The 16,086-nt window shown below is 46.6% G+C and overlaps 1 long non-coding RNA gene across 1 annotated transcript; it reads right to left on the bottom strand.

The window, feature by feature from the left end:
• Positions 1-3,941: 3,941 nt before the first annotated feature.
• On the bottom strand, positions 3,942-10,809 carry LOC132507925 (uncharacterized). Its single transcript, XR_009536366.1, has 3 exons — positions 9,234-10,809; positions 8,688-8,760; positions 3,942-4,348 (listed from the first exon to the last, which is right to left on the bottom strand). It is a non-coding gene; the product is annotated as an uncharacterized LOC132507925 (long non-coding RNA).
• Positions 10,810-16,086: the final 5,277 nt, after the last annotated feature.

Raw genomic sequence — 16,086 nt, 5'->3', positions numbered from 1 at the left:
TATGCATACACCCTCATCACACATTGCACTGAACCCAGCCATCTATACTGTATTCCAATGAACTACAGAATAATGCTGCGTGAGAGCCATTTGTATACAAAACAGAGAAAGGCTGAAATGTGCAGGAACTATTGACAAGTCTACAATAATCTATCATGCTATTATTTGCAATAGTGTGTTTATGTTGTCTTGGGTACCATGTAATTTGGTTTTATGACAGTGTAGCCAATTAGGCCCAGGATGGCAGGATGTGAGTGTTGCTGAATGATTTATCCACACGTCAGGGAGAAGTGCACTTCATAAACTATCCAAAACTGTTCAAGAGAGAGCATGATTTGTGCTCTGCAGGCAAAGCATTCTGTTGTATGCACACTAACATATTAAAGGCTCAGAAAAACCCAGCAATGGAGAAAGTAGAGCAATGTTGTTCTCAGGAATTTTGTTCACAGTTTTCTCTCTGCACATCTATCTAGTAATATCTCCTGAAAGCATTTTCCCTCCACAGATGTTTGGGGGAAGCACTGGAATGGAATGCAGACACCCTCAAGGCTTCTGGAATTTCACCTACCCTGATGTCAGGATGCAAGTGCAGACCTGCCAGTCTCTGCAAGCAACAGCTCTGGTTAACTCCTGCTGGTCTTTCAAGGTTTGGTTCGGTGTCACCTCCTCCTAGAAGCCATCAGACACACACACACACACACACATTTGTGACATGTAATCATACGTGATCCCATAACACCCCTCCCTCATAACGCTTCTCTGTATTTTCTATTGGTTGATAGAAAATTCAGCTCAGACTAGAACCTGAGGAGAACGTACAGGCTCAGGCATCCTGACTGCAGCAGCCTCTACCTCAACCTCTTGGGTTCAAGTTCAGCAGGAAAGCAGGCTCCCTCAGCGGGCCCACCTCTTCAGTCACGTGTCCACTCACTGTGTGTGTGGGTAAATTAGTTCAGGATTGTTAATACCTGTGGCCTGGACCACAGGTGCCACCTCTGAAGTTGAGAGGAAGCAGCCTCTCAGGTATGGGATGGTTTCCAAGAGAAAAGGTGGAGAAGGGAGGATATGAGATGGCCCTGGACTACCAGTGCACAGCCCAGAGCAAACACAGCCAGAGTTCTGTTTACTTACCGATCTCCCCTGGCTGACTGAACTCTGGGAAGGTGGTCCAGGTCTCAACTCCATATCCAGCCCCAGCACCTTACCTGGCATATGTTATTTGGAAAGAATGATAAAATGGGGACACAAAATGTTCAAAGCAAGACTCCTACCTTGAAGGAGTTTATGGTCTAGTCCAAGAGTTAGTATTCGTACAGTAAAAATCAATGAACCGTGACAGGATATTAAGTGCCAAATGAGTGATTGGGGTATTGTCAGACAGAGGACAGAGGAAGGGGACCACAGAAACCTGCCGCCAAAGCCCTACTCTCACTAGCCCCCAGGCCTCAGGAGGAGATTCAGGCAAGCTACCCCCGCAGGGGCCTGCATCCAGGTGGCTGGCTTGCCCCTGCAGAACTCCTGGGAACGGGGTTTTCCAACCTCAGTCTTTGAAATTCTTGGCTTTGAAATCTGAAACCCTAGGCCTCTCCTATTGCTAACTCAAGATTCAACCTAAATAAAATTAATGAAAGAGAACAATGGTTTCTAGCACCCCGTATTTAATAATTGTTTAAAACATGTCCCTATGTGAATATGTGTTTAGACACAATAAAGAGAGTGGGCTCTGTTGATCCTTTTATTCCCAGGAAAGGAGGTTCTAAGGTTAATTTATCTAACTAGAAGCTCTTTGTTAAGAGGAAAATTCAGTATGGTATGAATAGAAAATCATCTTGATTCTCACCACTGCTTCTTTAAGCAACTGCTGTCAAGTTGTTCTTCCCTCTCCCTGGATAAATTCCAAGAAAAGTCCCATAGGTTTTCCAGTCATTCTATTTATTAATGAATAGTCTCCTTTTTCGAGTATTGGAAAGTCCAGTTCAGTCTGCCTCAAAGCAATAACCCCACATCCAGTTTACAATTCAGGCCTGACTCAGGCTAAGAAACTCAAAATAAAGGAGGAGGAACATGGAGGACTTCTCCCCAGTTCCTCACCTTGCTCAAATCCTCTTCTGATCCCTCCAGACTTGGAGCAGAGAAGGGGGACAGGGAATGCCAGGAGAGTGCTTGATCAGCGCGGGTGTCTGGAACCAGTGCCTGGGTATGTCCTGCCCAGACGCTTACTCGTTCCCATGGGGAGCTTCTGCAGATCCCCCGGAGATCCCACTGTGAGGACGCACTGCACCCAGGTGCTGCTCCTCAAGCTGCCCACGTACAATGGCTCCCAGCCCTGGCTTCTGCCACCCACCCCACCCTGAGTCGCTCTGCTGGGGTCACCTTGCCTTGCAGATGGTCCTTTGGGGCAGAGTCCCTTTCAAGGCAACTCGGCGCAGCTCTCTTCTGAGGGTCCCCCGGCCGCCATGGAAACTCCCTCCTGAGCCCTGCGGTCCTGTGTGTAGCTCACTGCAACTCACCCCTTTCCTCGGCCCGCCACCCTAGGCCACTCCAACCAGTCTCTGTATCAGTGGCTCAAGTATCAGTCCCTTTGTCCCTCCAACTCTGGAGGGTACCTGTCGAGCTCTCCGTGGGCGTTTTGAAGCCTCTGAGTTTCACTAGGCTTCTTGTGGGGACCGGGGGGTGTGAGGGGAGAAGCACCTGCCCCCCCATTCCTGCACAGCTCTCACTCTGGAGAACTCCTCCCTGCCTGTCTCTTGCTGGGTCCCCCAGCCTCATCTTACTTAGTCTCCAGGCAGGTGATGGGCTAGCGGTCTCCACACTGATCTCATAATCTCTTAGTGAGGCCTAGATATGCAGCATCCTATTTTCTTTTCCTTTGGGGGGGTCTCTGCTGAAACTCTGAACCAGCAGGACTAGTTAGTTGCATCTGACGCCCTGGTGCAGGATTCACAGCAGGCTTTCAAACACTTCTGCTGCTCCTTGCTAGCACCCCAAGAGACGGACAGGCCAAGCTCGTCATGAACATCCTCACGTGTTACAGATGAGGAAAGTGGAAATGTGAGTTACACAGCTACAAGCAGAGGGAGTGGGAGGCTGAACCCAGCTCCTGTGACTCAATCTGCATGCTCTTTCCATGGCAAGAGGCCAGCGTGTGGGGCTGGAAGGATCCCCCAGTGGCCACCTGGGGGCAGCCCACAGCCCAGGCAGGGGGAGACTATGGAGGCCCTCTCCTCACTCATCACCTCCGGCCACGTCGGCCTTCTGGCCTTCCTCCAGACACACCAAGCTCTTTCTCCTGCTAGGGCTCCTGTATTAGCTTCCTAGGGCTTCCGGAGCAAAGTACCACAAACTGGATGCTAAAACAACCGAAATGTATTCTCATGGCTCTGGAGGCTAGAAGTCAGAAATTAGGTGCTGGCAGGATTGGTGTGTTCTGATGCTCTGAGGCTGAACCTGTCGCGTGCCTCCCTCCTCTCCAGTGATGGCCAGAAATCCTTGGTGTTCCTTGGTCTGTAGATGCATCACTCAAATCTCTGCTCCGTTACTTGCTCCCCCCACACCCTCATGCAAGCCCACACTTAGGACAGATAGAAATCTGATGAATGTACAAAGGCCTCTAAAAATCTCTCTAGGCTCCCAATCTGATAATCTGCCAGCTCCATGATGTCTGTTTTGAAACACTGAATTACAATTGCCCATCTTCCTCTGCCTGACCCGTAATTGAGGGTGGTAACCCGGTCAGAGAAGGGCGATGTCCCTGCCTTCGCCTAGCTGGAGCGATGGCTCATGTGACGGAGAGGCGTGTTTTCTCTCTACATTAAGTAAACACCAACAAGAGTTAGGTGATCTTCCTACCCCCTGCACTGCCTTGTTCGGAGGAAGGATCTGACTTAACCAAATACAAAACCTGACAGGTGTTTCTCCCAAATGAATCAGTGGGGAGGAGCTGAAGTGACTTTTCTTTTTATTTAAAGAAATGTAATATTTAAAGAGAGAGTTCTATTGCCCCTCCTTGGGGAAGGGAGCCCTTAATTTTCCCATCAACTCTGACACGTGTGAATCACAGCCCTTTCCTTCCTATAAAAGCATCATGATTCCTCACCAGCCCTGCTAGCTGTGGGCTGCGCTTTATTCTTCTGACAGGGCAGGCTTTCCCCCAAAGAACGCTGGGAACACACCACTCCCAGCTGCGTGTTATTACGAGCCAGGCCCCTGTTTACTTCTTCTCAGAGATCGCGGATGGACCAGGATAACCTTAACGCCCGTTTGAGCTTGTGACGTATTCAGAGGGCTCTGCAGAAGGGCTATGCTCCCATCTTCATATGAACCAGGTCACCTGGGATGAGAAAGCAAACTGCATTTTTTTATTTCAAATTTTGTGCGTGAAGAAAAACAGGATTAGTTCTTGAATTAACTTTACTGAAGTATACATTCTATACAATTAACTACACCCATTTTATGTATACAGGTTGTTTTGATAAATGGATATACCTGTGCAACCTCCATCCTAATCAAGACGTAGAACATCTCCACCATCCCCCAAAGTTCCCACGTGCCCATCTGCAGCCTCAGCCACTTCCACCCCAGAAAACCACGGAGCTGCTTTCTATCACCATAGGTTAGTTGGCTTCTTATAGAATTGCATCTAAGTGGAATCACGTAGCATATACTCTTTTGTGTCTGGCTTCTCTAGCTCAGTATAATGTTTTTGAGACTCACTAAGGTTTTTGCATGTATCAACCATTTATTTATTCTAATGGCTGAGTAGTGTTCCACAGTATGGACAGATCACAATTGTCTTATCTACACACCTGTTGACAGGTGTTTGGGTTCTTTCCAGGTTTGGCTATCATGAATAAAACTGCTATGAACATGAATGTACAAGTCATTCTGTGGAAATATGCACTCATTTCTCTCACACACCTACTTAGAAGTGGATCAAACTGCTTTTCTAAAATTCATCAAATGTGATGAAGCAGACCATGATGAGGAATTTGGGGAAATCTGAACATTGTAAGTGATTTATAAAAGAAATTATAACAGTGTAATACAGTGAAAATCCAAATAATGTGGGCTCCTGTAGGATGGGTGATACGGCAGCAGGTACGGAGAGTCCTGGAGTCCAGGAAGTTAACAATCCCTTGTTTTTCTCCAGGCTGCATGAGCTTGGACAAGTCCCTTACTCTCAGGAACCATCACAAAATGAATATCTGATCCTTCAGTGAGCTGTAAGATCACCTATTGGAAAATGTTGGATCCTTTGAGAGAACTTTAGCTATAAAAAGCCAAGGTGGTGTACACTGTACTTACAAATATGGACTTGATGCAGGAGGTCAGGCACAGAACAGATATATGGTGGGTACTATTGCGAAAATATAACTAAACACAAAATCTTCTCCCAACCCAGAAATTCTCTCCACAAAGGTAGTGGAGAACAAAATCCGTTCTGTTATTGAATAAGCATTAAACCAGAAGCTGATGCACGGCACAGGCAATCCACCACGGATTACAGAGGCAGACAGAAATCTCACCCTTTTAGAGAGCCACACAGATACAACCCATGACATACACGTTCTCAGGATAAACCATCACTGGTCCTCAAGTCAGAGGACTTGACAGCACCATTGGTCATACTCAGTTCATCCTAACTTTACGTGGTAATTGGGGTGACCAGTTAGTTAGCTAACTGACTTTATCCAGAGGAAAAACAAACTTCTCCTCCTTCCTGACAGGAGGTTGTTTTGCAATTTAGAGGGAGGGGGGCACCTGGCCTCCCACCTAAGCTGGAAGACAGGGGCCATCTCCCTTGGTGTCTGCATTTCAAAGAGGTGCCCGAGGAAGCCATCCCTGGATCATAAAAGGGACAAAATGCTAATCTAGTCTTTAAAAGGATTTATATATCTCTCAAAGAAGGAAGAAAGTACTTACACTGACAAGCTTTCTGAAGTCAGTACTCAAAGAAAAAGGAGGAAAGGGAAATCTCTTCCTTTATTTTCAACAGGGAAGATGGAACCTCTTGTTTTTCATTTGCTTTTGTCCTGACAGTACACAGTGAATGTTCCTTAGTCATGCATCTCCCAATCTGGGGCCTCAGGGTTTGGGGTGAGCCACCCCAAGGCTCCTACCCCTGCAACCCGATTCACACAATAGCCTCTGTGCTTAGTGTTCTCTTCCGATCTCATCTTTTCCATCTCTAACTCATTTTTATTCATGAGCTCTCTTCTCCTAAGAAACCACCCTCCTTTTTCCTCCCACTGCTAGCCCAAGGGTCCCTGCAATCCTTCTGAAGCCCCAGAAAAATCCCTGATCGGCCCCTCACCTCCAGAGGCCCCGGGGGTCAAGGGGGACATAAGCGTCGCAGGGACCCAGGGGCCAGGCACTGTTTCGGTTCCATGAGTCAATCTCTGTGCTGGTCGCAGAGAAACTCACTAGCTCCAAACCCGGCCATGACCTGCACACCCTCTTTCCTGAGCTGATTCCCCTGTTGTTCTGTCTGAAAAGAGACATCTGTGAGCTGCCTGATCCAATTATGGCAGTTGCTTTCTCTCTAAAATGCCACCAATTTCTAAATGGTTTTAACTGAAATTGGGTGGCTTCCCTTTCTAATTAACTCAAGTGGCCTCTTCGCTGACGGTGACGGCTAAAATTACACCCCACTTCACTCTGAAAGGACTGTCCAAATCTGGGGAATGTGCAAGGTGACCTTTTTATCACCCCTTGTTTATCTGGGCTTGGTTGTGGGGAAGAGAAGGAAGGACACTGCTGGGCAGATGTGTAGTTTTACCCCCTTGGCTGCGAGGGCTGCACTGTGACCTACATGCGTAGTTCCATGCATTTCCGACCCACAGAGACTAGCCGACTCGGTGGGTGCAGAGCCAGAGAGTTTGTGTTTGATGGTGTGTGACACTGCGGGAAGAGGAAGACGGTTGATACTGTCATTATTTAAAATCACTTCCACCCACTGGGCTGAGTCACTAGAACGTCACTGCCTGGGATTTTGCATCAGTCTCAAAAATATACCTCTGCAGAGCTTTCCATGCTCAGAAGCATGCCCGTTCCCTCATTCAGCCCCCCTCAAAAGGAAGCCGCGTGGATCTCGCGCACAGCTACTCCCTGTCAAGTGCCTCAACTCTCCCTCTGCATCTTCCTGACGACAGTGATGCTGCATGTCTGTGCACACTTGACGTGCCAACCTGAGCTCTGAGGGAGGTGGTGCTATCCCCCTACTTCCACATGCAAGAAAACGAAGATTCCAGGAGCCAGAGAGCAGCCGGGGCTGGAATCCGGGTTCCCTGCCTCCTGGTCTGATCCTGAACCAATAAGAGAGGTAAAGGGAACTTTGGGTCTGAAAACATGGACCCTCCCCGCAACACGCACACACACACACAAAACAGACCTGCAATGGCCAAATGAAAAGAAACAAAAATCCACTTCGCTGAAATGATTTGAACACTTGACATTTAGTTTCAGATTTCAAAACAAATGAGACCATTTCCTGTTTTTCTTTCTACCCCACGGTATGATAAATATTCTCTCCCTCCAAGCCCAGAACAAGAGCCTTCCTATAAAGGCTTGGCTGGTTTCCAGGATACTTGTGACTATTCACAAGGAAAAGAAGGATTTCCCAGCAGTAAGTTCTAGTGGTTCAAAGAAAGCAAGCTTGGGGAGAGCCCTGTGTGACTTTGGGCAGTTGACCATGACTCTTTGTCTCTGGTTACCTACAGTTATTATTATCCCAGGGCTGTTATGAGGATTAAATGAGATAATGAATGTAAAGCACTTAGTACAGACACTTATTAAACCTTCTGTAAGTGCTGATGATAATGATACTATAAATTTTCAATAACTATCTCATGCTACATATCTGACAGATACTAGATACTGTGAATAACGGCTCTGGTCTTACTTTTTCTGAGCACCTTCTATAATGACAGCCCTTTAAGATACCCTTTGTAAAAGATATTTAAGCATGTATCTTAAACTCTACTTCCAATAACGCTACCAAAACCAATCTCCTACAATGCAAACATTTATGTTTGTCCTATGGGTAACTGGAGCCCCCTACTGTCAGGGGAGCCCTAACTACCTGGTTTTGGGGGTTTTTCCCATTCAATTCTCAGTCAAACTCCTAGGAACCTTCTAGGAGTCCTGGAAAGGCTCAGGAGGATTGGTTAACCATGACAACACGTCCCACACTGCTAAGACCATGAGAAAACCAGCCCTCTCCATAGTAACAGGGCATGCTCTCCAAGAGTGCGGTAAGTTGGGATTTCTTCATGCTTCTTGAGTACTCTAGAGCTTCCCCCCAAGATAGAAGCCTCCATCCTCCTCATCTCCTCCCAAAGAGCTGAGCCCCCTCTTGCTGCCCTTCTGTACCTGAGGTGTCTTGGGGGCTCTTCACTGCATGGATACCAACCAGAACTACCCGTGGCAGACACCTCATTGTCCCCACTCTGCCCTGCTCTGAGGAAGGGATGGAGCCTGGGAGCCTCCCTCCACCTCCTACCCTTTAGAACAGCCGTCCCCAACCTTTTTGGCACCAGGGACCAGTTTCGTGGAAGACAATTTTTCTACGGACTGGGGCGGGGGGTGGGGGATGGTTTGGGGATGATTCAAGCGCATTACATTTATTGTGCACTTTATTTCTATTATTATTACATTTCAATATATAATGAAATAATTATACAACTCACCATAATGCAGGAATCAGCGGGATCCCTGAGCTCGTTTGTACTTGCCACTCACTGATAGGGTTTTGATATGAGTCTGCAAGCAATTTGATTTATTACGGTCTCTATGCAGTCAAACCTCTCTGCTAATGATAATCTGTATTTGCAGCCGCTCCCCAGTGCCAGCATCACTGCTTCAGCTCCACCTCAGATCATCAGGCATTAGATTCTCATAAGGAGTTTGCAACCTAGATCCCTCGCATGTGCAGTTCACAGTGGGGTTCTCGCACCTATGAGAATCTAAATGCCAGGACTTCCCTGGTGGCGCAGTGGATAAGATTCCACACTCCCAATGCAGGGGACCCGGGTTTGATCCCTGGTCAGGGAACTAGATCCCACATGCATGCCACAACTAAGGAGCCCGCGAGCTGCAACTAAGGAGCCTGCCTGCCACAACTAAGACCCGGCTCAACCAAATAAATAATGTTTAAGAAAAAAAAGAATCTAATGCCGCTGATGGGGAGCGGCTGTAAATACAGTTGAAGCTTTCCTCGATCGCCCACTGCTCACCTCCTGCTGTGCGGCCCTATTTCTATCAGGCCACCGACCAGCACCGGTCTGTGGTCTGGGGCTTGGGGACCCGTGGTTTAGAAAGTGAGGTCTAAAATCGGCAGTGGAGGGATCCAGTCACGTGACATTGGCAAGGGCTGGAGGAGAGACGTGCCATCGGCACAAAATTCAGACCAGCACTCCCACTGCCGATGAGAGGCTACTCAAATGAAAAGTCCAGGTCCATCTGTTTGGTCATCTGAGAACTATAATAATAACATAACAACAGACAGACAGACGTATACAGCACTCTGTGCCAGGCGTGGTTCCAAGCACATTACGTGTATTAAGTCCTCAGTCCTCTCCTCAGGCCCCAGGATGGGGAGAGTCTGAATTCCTTCCAGGTCCTGGGGTAAGGAAGCATGGCAGGTAAAAGGAGGAAGGAAATGAGCGAGCTTTCTCTTTTCTGGATCATCTGCGGACTTGGAACCCCTCCCTACCTGCTCTGAGATGTTCTGGCTTGACAGCAATTCAGCCGATCTTGTACTTCAGAAATGCAGCATCTCCACGTATTTTCCCCCTGCAATGCCTCGTGCCCGTCCCAGCACCATCACCAGACCACCAGGTGGCCCCGAGGTTGCACTTGCCTTCTCTGAGTCTCAGTTTCCCAGGTCATCGTCAGCACCCTAACCTAAGCAGCTGCCTCCATGTCCTCTGGCCTCAGAAGAATGAAAGGCCCTCTATCCACAAGGAAAGGTCCAAAATGGACCCCTGAGCTGCAAAGTAAATAATATTTTGAGTCCTTTCAACATTGCCAAAGGAAAAAAACAAACAAACCCATGAGTTTTTCCAGAGTCAGAATTTTTTCTTTTGCTTTGTATCTCCTACAGCTAACAGTGACCAACACACAGTAGCCACTCAGCAAATGTCTACCCTGGAAACGAATGAATGATATATTTGTCCCACTGAGCACACTCAGAACTCCATTCAAGACTACCAAGGTTCAGTGCGTAGTTGATGAGGGTGGTGAGCATTTCTAACCAGAACACAGTACCAATACGTGAGTGCAGAGATTGTGGAAAAGAAATACGTTGAGATTGTGGAATTATAAGATCCCTTGTTCACCTGCCAAAAACAGTTTGAGGGCAGATGTGTTGATGATGAGGGCAGAAACAGGCTGTCCTTTAGAAGCCCTGTCAGTTCAAGGATTTCCCACCAGGTCAAAATTTCAGAGAGATTCCTTAAGGGGTCAATAAATGGATGCTGGGAGAAGAAATGAAGCTCTAGCTGCTCTCAGTGCTGTCAAACCTACAGGATTCCCCAGAATGAGCCCCCAGCTGACACCATCATGCCCAAGAGAAAGACCCACGGAGATAAAATGCGAAGGGAGAGATGAACAGGTTGAGAGCTAAATCTGTTCCTGTGAAAGGTGGAGAGAAAAGTTACCCAAAGGGAAACTCATGGAGATCGTGGAGAGGCCTTATGAACGCATAGAGGGTTGAGGGCACTGAAGAGGCCAAGCAAAGAGGTGCACTTTTAAAATAACCGATGATAACTGTATGTCGTTTTGATTAAATATTATTATTTACCAAGTTTTTTCAAATGCAAATTTTGGTTTCCTGTGTTTTGCAACAGCAAAAAAATATTCACTGTCATATATTCAATGTTACTGTAGCCTTTGAGGAAGAGGAAATGTACCAGAAGCTGCGTTCAAATGAATCCAAAGAAAATTCCATTGCCCAGCATCTGTGGCAATGCCTTTTGAATTTTCAAGATTTTCCGGAAATCCATACACATCGGGTGATTGACGGGCAGGCAGTTAGCTTTAAAAGCAGGCTTCTGCTTCGCTGTCTACCATAGATAGCATCAAACAAGCCAAGAGGCAGGTTGGGACCCCCTACAATCAATTCTACTGGACACAGCATCAGCCAGTCGGGCTTCTGGAAGGGCATCAATGAAAAGGCATTTTTCTAAGCTCCCCTGGTCCAAAGCAGGGCCCTCCCCAGTCTGGCTCCCCACTAGCTCTGGGAACTGGTCTCCTCCTAGTCTGCCCGTTGCTCATTCCATTCCAGCCACACTGACATAAACTGTATTTATCCATGCCCAGCGATCTCCTGCCTCAGGGATATTTGCACTTGCTGTTCCCTCTGCTGGGATGCTCCCACCCCATGTATCTGTATGGCTCCCTCCTTCATCTCCCTTGTTCAAATCTCTCACTTTCTCAGGAACCCTGATATGCCATTTATAACTACACCCTTCCCCCCACATCTCCAGCTTTCTCTGTCTCCATTGCACTTGTCATCTTCTTACATTCTCTGTTTTACTTGATTTGTTGGTTGTCTGTCTTCCCCTTCTAGAAAGTAAAGTCCTCAAGGGCAGAGATTTCTTTCTGCTTTGTACACTGCTATAACCCTAGCACCTAGATCCTGGCACACAGTAGGCTCTGAAAATATTTCTTAAATGGATGAAGCAAATGAAGAGTACTTATTGGATTTGAAAGTGACTTTACCTTTTTCACAGATCACAAAGGGGCAAAGCTTAAAAATTTTTAAATGTTATTTGTGATTTTTACCCATGTCCTTCTTGAAATATTATGAATGTTTACCACAAGCATCTCTAAAAAGGCTACAGTTTTAAAAATGGATACAAGGCTTAAAATAGTAAATGATACTGTTTTCTTTCCTTCTTCTTCTATCTGCCTCATCCTCTCCACCATCACCATCACCTTCCCCCACCCCACCCCTGCCCTCCACTACTCTTGGATGTTTCCCCACTTAAGCATCTAGACTATTTTGTAAATTGAAAAATACCATGATGGAAGGAAAAAAAAAAAGAGTCTGTTTTTAGTCTTAAAAGCCTAGGCCCTGAGAAAATTCAGAGCACAGAACAATCATGAGTATGGGCCATATATTTATACCCTCAGACTAGAAAAAGACTGTCCAGGCTATGGGGGACAGAGACTAGGAGGACAACAGGAATGAGGGGGGAAATGGAGAGGTCAGCAGAGCCCGAGACAAGGGGCCCTTATACATGAAAGGGTCTCTGGCTGAGGAGCTAAGTCAGCATCCTCAGCCTCCATCCACCCTTTTGGTTGCAAGCAACATATCTGTCTAAAGATAGCTTAACAACGAAGACACTTAGTCATCTTATATGAAGTGGTTTTTTTTCTGGCTGCGCCGCATGACATGTGGGATCTTACTTCCCTGACTAGGGATCGAACCCACATCCCCTGCAGTGGAAGTGCAGAGTCTTAACCACTGGACTGCCGAGGAAGTACCTGAAGTCTTAAGAAAGAAGTCTTAAGAAAGAAGTCTTAAGGTTGGTTTGGCAGCTTAATGTCATCAAGGACCCAGGCTCTCTCTTCTGCTATCTCAGAGGATTGGGGTTTTTCTTAGGATTGTCAACTCGTGGAGGCAATATGGCTGCCATGGCTCCAGGCATTACATCCTCATATAACTGCATCCAAAGAAGAATGAGAGGAGATGGGAGAGAAGAGCTCTTCTTGTGCATATTTCTTTAGCAGGGAGGAAAATCTTTCCTAGACACTTTTCAGCAGTCTTCTCTTTACATTGATTTTATTGATGAGGACTGGGTCACCTACCCTCCCCAAGCTGCAGTGGAGGCTGGGAATGTCTGGCATATTCAGTCTCCATTGTAGGAGGTGAGTTCTTCCAACAGGGTATGAAGGAAAAAGGAATTTGAACAACTCTATGGAGAGACAACCAACAATGTTAAGCAACAACCTCCCTGATATCAGGTTGTCTGTCATCCACTAGCCATCCTCCACCCCACCATTAGACAGGGGGCACCTGTCTGTGTCCAAGACTTGGTCCTTTTCTCACTTACACTTTCATGTCCCAGGACAGGCATAATGCCTCTTCAAGGAGAGGAGGTCCCTAGACACTTGTCAAGGTGATGGAATTGGAGGAGGGAAATGTTCCACATTTGTACCTGGAGGCTAATGGGAGTACTTGCTCAGGATTCAACTCCTTGCTACCCCTCCAAGTCAGGACACAAAGGCCTCCCCAACCCAGATCACACTAGAACATGGAAGGCTCTTAGCCACTTCAGGCCCTGCTATCAGAATGATCACTAGCAAAATACCATGAGAAAAGTGAATCCAAAATTGAATGTTTTTATTTTGCAACTGGTAGTTTATACCTCTTAATCTCCCTCGTCTATTTCTCCTCCCCCCTCCCTCCTCCCCTCTGGCAACCACCTGTTTTCTGTATCTATGACTCTGTTTACATTTTGTTATATTTATTTATTTTTTTTTTTTTTTTTTTTTTGCGGTACGCGGGCCTCTCACTGTTGTGGCCTCTCCCGTTGCGAAGCACAGGCTCCGGACGTGCAGGCTCAGCGGCCATGGCTCACGGGCCCAGCCGCTCCGCGGCATGTGGGATCTTCCCGGACCGGGGCACAAACCCGTGGTCCCCTGCATCGGCAGGCAGACTCTCAACCACTGCACCACCAGGGAAGCCCTTGTTATGTTTTTTGATTCGTTTTGTTTTTTAGATTGCACATGTAAGTGAAATCATACAGTATTTATCTTTCTCTGTCTGACTTATTTCAGTTAGGTCCATCCACCTTATCACAAATGGCAACACTGCATTCTTTTTATGGCTGGGGTGAGGCCGACAACTTGTGGTCTAACAAGCCCTCTGGGTGATTCTGATGCACAACCAAGTGTGAGAACCGTTGAAGGAAGGGTTGGGCAGAAAATGGAGGAAAGCAGTGCAAGAAAAGAGAAGAAATGATAGTTTCTGGAGGAAGAAGTGGTCAGTGGTGACAAATGCAATGGAGTCAAGCAGAGCAGAAACTACATCTGATGAAACAGGATGCTCTCAATGACTTTGCCAGGAATAGTTTTTTCATGGACGGGAAAACTGAGGGTTTATCTGGAATTTAAAAAAAAAAGGGGCAGTGAAAGGAAAAGGAGAGATCAATAGTAGCTGTAGAGGGACACAGAGTCAAGGGAGAGTTTTTAGGATGAAAGAACAGAATTATGCTTATATAATACCAAGGGGAAAAATAAACAAGAAAGAAATGAACGTTACAGGAGCAAAGTGCCAGATGCCTGTGACTGGACAGTAAGATCAAGCAGAGTGTTACATGTAGCGGGAGCAGGGAAATACTGGTTGGAACAGGACATACCTTTCCAGAAATGGGAAGGACAAAGGCAGAGAGAAGTCCGGAGGTGTTGGAAAAGCGACGGTGTTTAGCGCTTGGCATGATGCCTCGCACCCAGCACGCTCTTAGGACTAACAAGTCCAATCACTTCAAATTACTGTTAAGTCCCCTACATACGAACCTTCAAGCTGCGACTTTTCAAAGATGCGAACGTGTGTTCACATGTCCAGCCACGAAAGTTAGTTCATGTGTCTGACGTACACTGTCACGTGTGTGCATCCTCTACAAGTGGTTGTGCTTTTGTGTACTTTATTGTACAGTACTGAAGAGAATACAGTAGCACAGTACCTATTTCAAGCCCAGGATGTCCAGAAGCAAGTGTAAAAGCAACGGTGATGTAGCTGGTACTTTTCAAGGTATTGTTCTGTAAGAGTAAAAATGTTTTCTCTATTTTTTGTTTGATTTTATGTATTATTTGTGCGAAAAGTATTAAAAACCTATTGCAGTACAGTACTATACAGCCGATTGTGTTAGTTGGGTACCTAGGCTAACTTTGTTGGACTTATGAACAAACTGGACTTACGAACATGCTCTTGGAACGGAACTCGTTTGTATGTAGGGCTTACTGTAAACCCAGTTTGACGGCTCAGTGGCTGTGCAGCCTTAGGCAAAGCAACTGACCTCTGAGTCTCAGTATCTCCCATCTGTGAAAGAAGAGACCAGATCTTAAGCAGAGATCAAAGGGACAGGAGTTGGGAAGGGGCCTTGAAAAATAGGAAGATTTGGGGCTTCCCTGGTGGCGCAGTGGTTGAAAGTCCGCCCGCCGATGCAGGGGACACGGGTTCGTGCCCCGGTCTGGGAAGATCCCACATGCCGCGGAGCACCTGGGCCCGTGAGCCATGGCCACTGAGCCGGCGCGTCCAGAGCCTGTGCTCCGCAACAGGAGAGGCCACAACAGTGAGAGGCCGTGAACTGCTAAAAAAAAAAAAAAAAAAAGAAAGAAAAATAGTAAGATTTGGAACAATTCCTGTGAGGAATGGGAGACAGAGACCAGTAAAAAGAGCATGTACAAAACATGGGAAAGGGTACATAACCAGGTTGTAAAACCAGAGTGGTTGTAAAACTTAAAAATAATGTTCCAGCTCTGGACTGAGATTCTAGTCCTTATTTTGGTTCAACTTCTGTACATATCAAACAACAAATAACCCTAAGCCCAGGACTGTGTGGTTACTGAGAAAGGAAGAGCTGCTTATAATGGATTAATTTTATGTATCATCTTGACTGGACCACTGGGTGCCCAGATAGTTGGTCAAACATTATTCTGAGTGTTTCTCTGAGGGTGTATTTGGGTGAGATTAATACTTAAACGGGTGGACCTGAATAAAGCAGACTGCTCTCCCTAATGTGGATGGGCCTCATCCAATCAGCTGAAGGCCTGAATTACACAAAAGGCTCACCTCCTACAAGTAAGAGAGAATTCTCCTGCCTCACGGCCTTTGAGCTGGGACATCAGCTCTTCCTCACTCTACAGCAGCTTATGGCCTCAGTACTCAAACTAGGACATCAGCCCTGGAGATCTGGGACTTTCCAGCCTCCATAACTGTGTGAGCCAATTCATTATAATAAATCTCTTCACAGAGTATCTATGTGAGTATCCTATTGGTTCTGTTTCTCTGGAGAATCCCAACTACTCCATTGCCTCACTGCATGAGTTTACCATTCATCCGCCTCAGCTTCAGAGAGG

This window comes from Lagenorhynchus albirostris, chromosome 17, assembly GCF_949774975.1.
Source record: "Lagenorhynchus albirostris chromosome 17, mLagAlb1.1, whole genome shotgun sequence".
In the NCBI taxonomy this organism is placed as follows: Eukaryota; Metazoa; Chordata; class Mammalia; order Artiodactyla; family Delphinidae; genus Lagenorhynchus; species Lagenorhynchus albirostris.
Note: the sequence above shows the minus strand (reverse complement) of the source record. Positions and strands in the feature narration are given on the sequence as shown.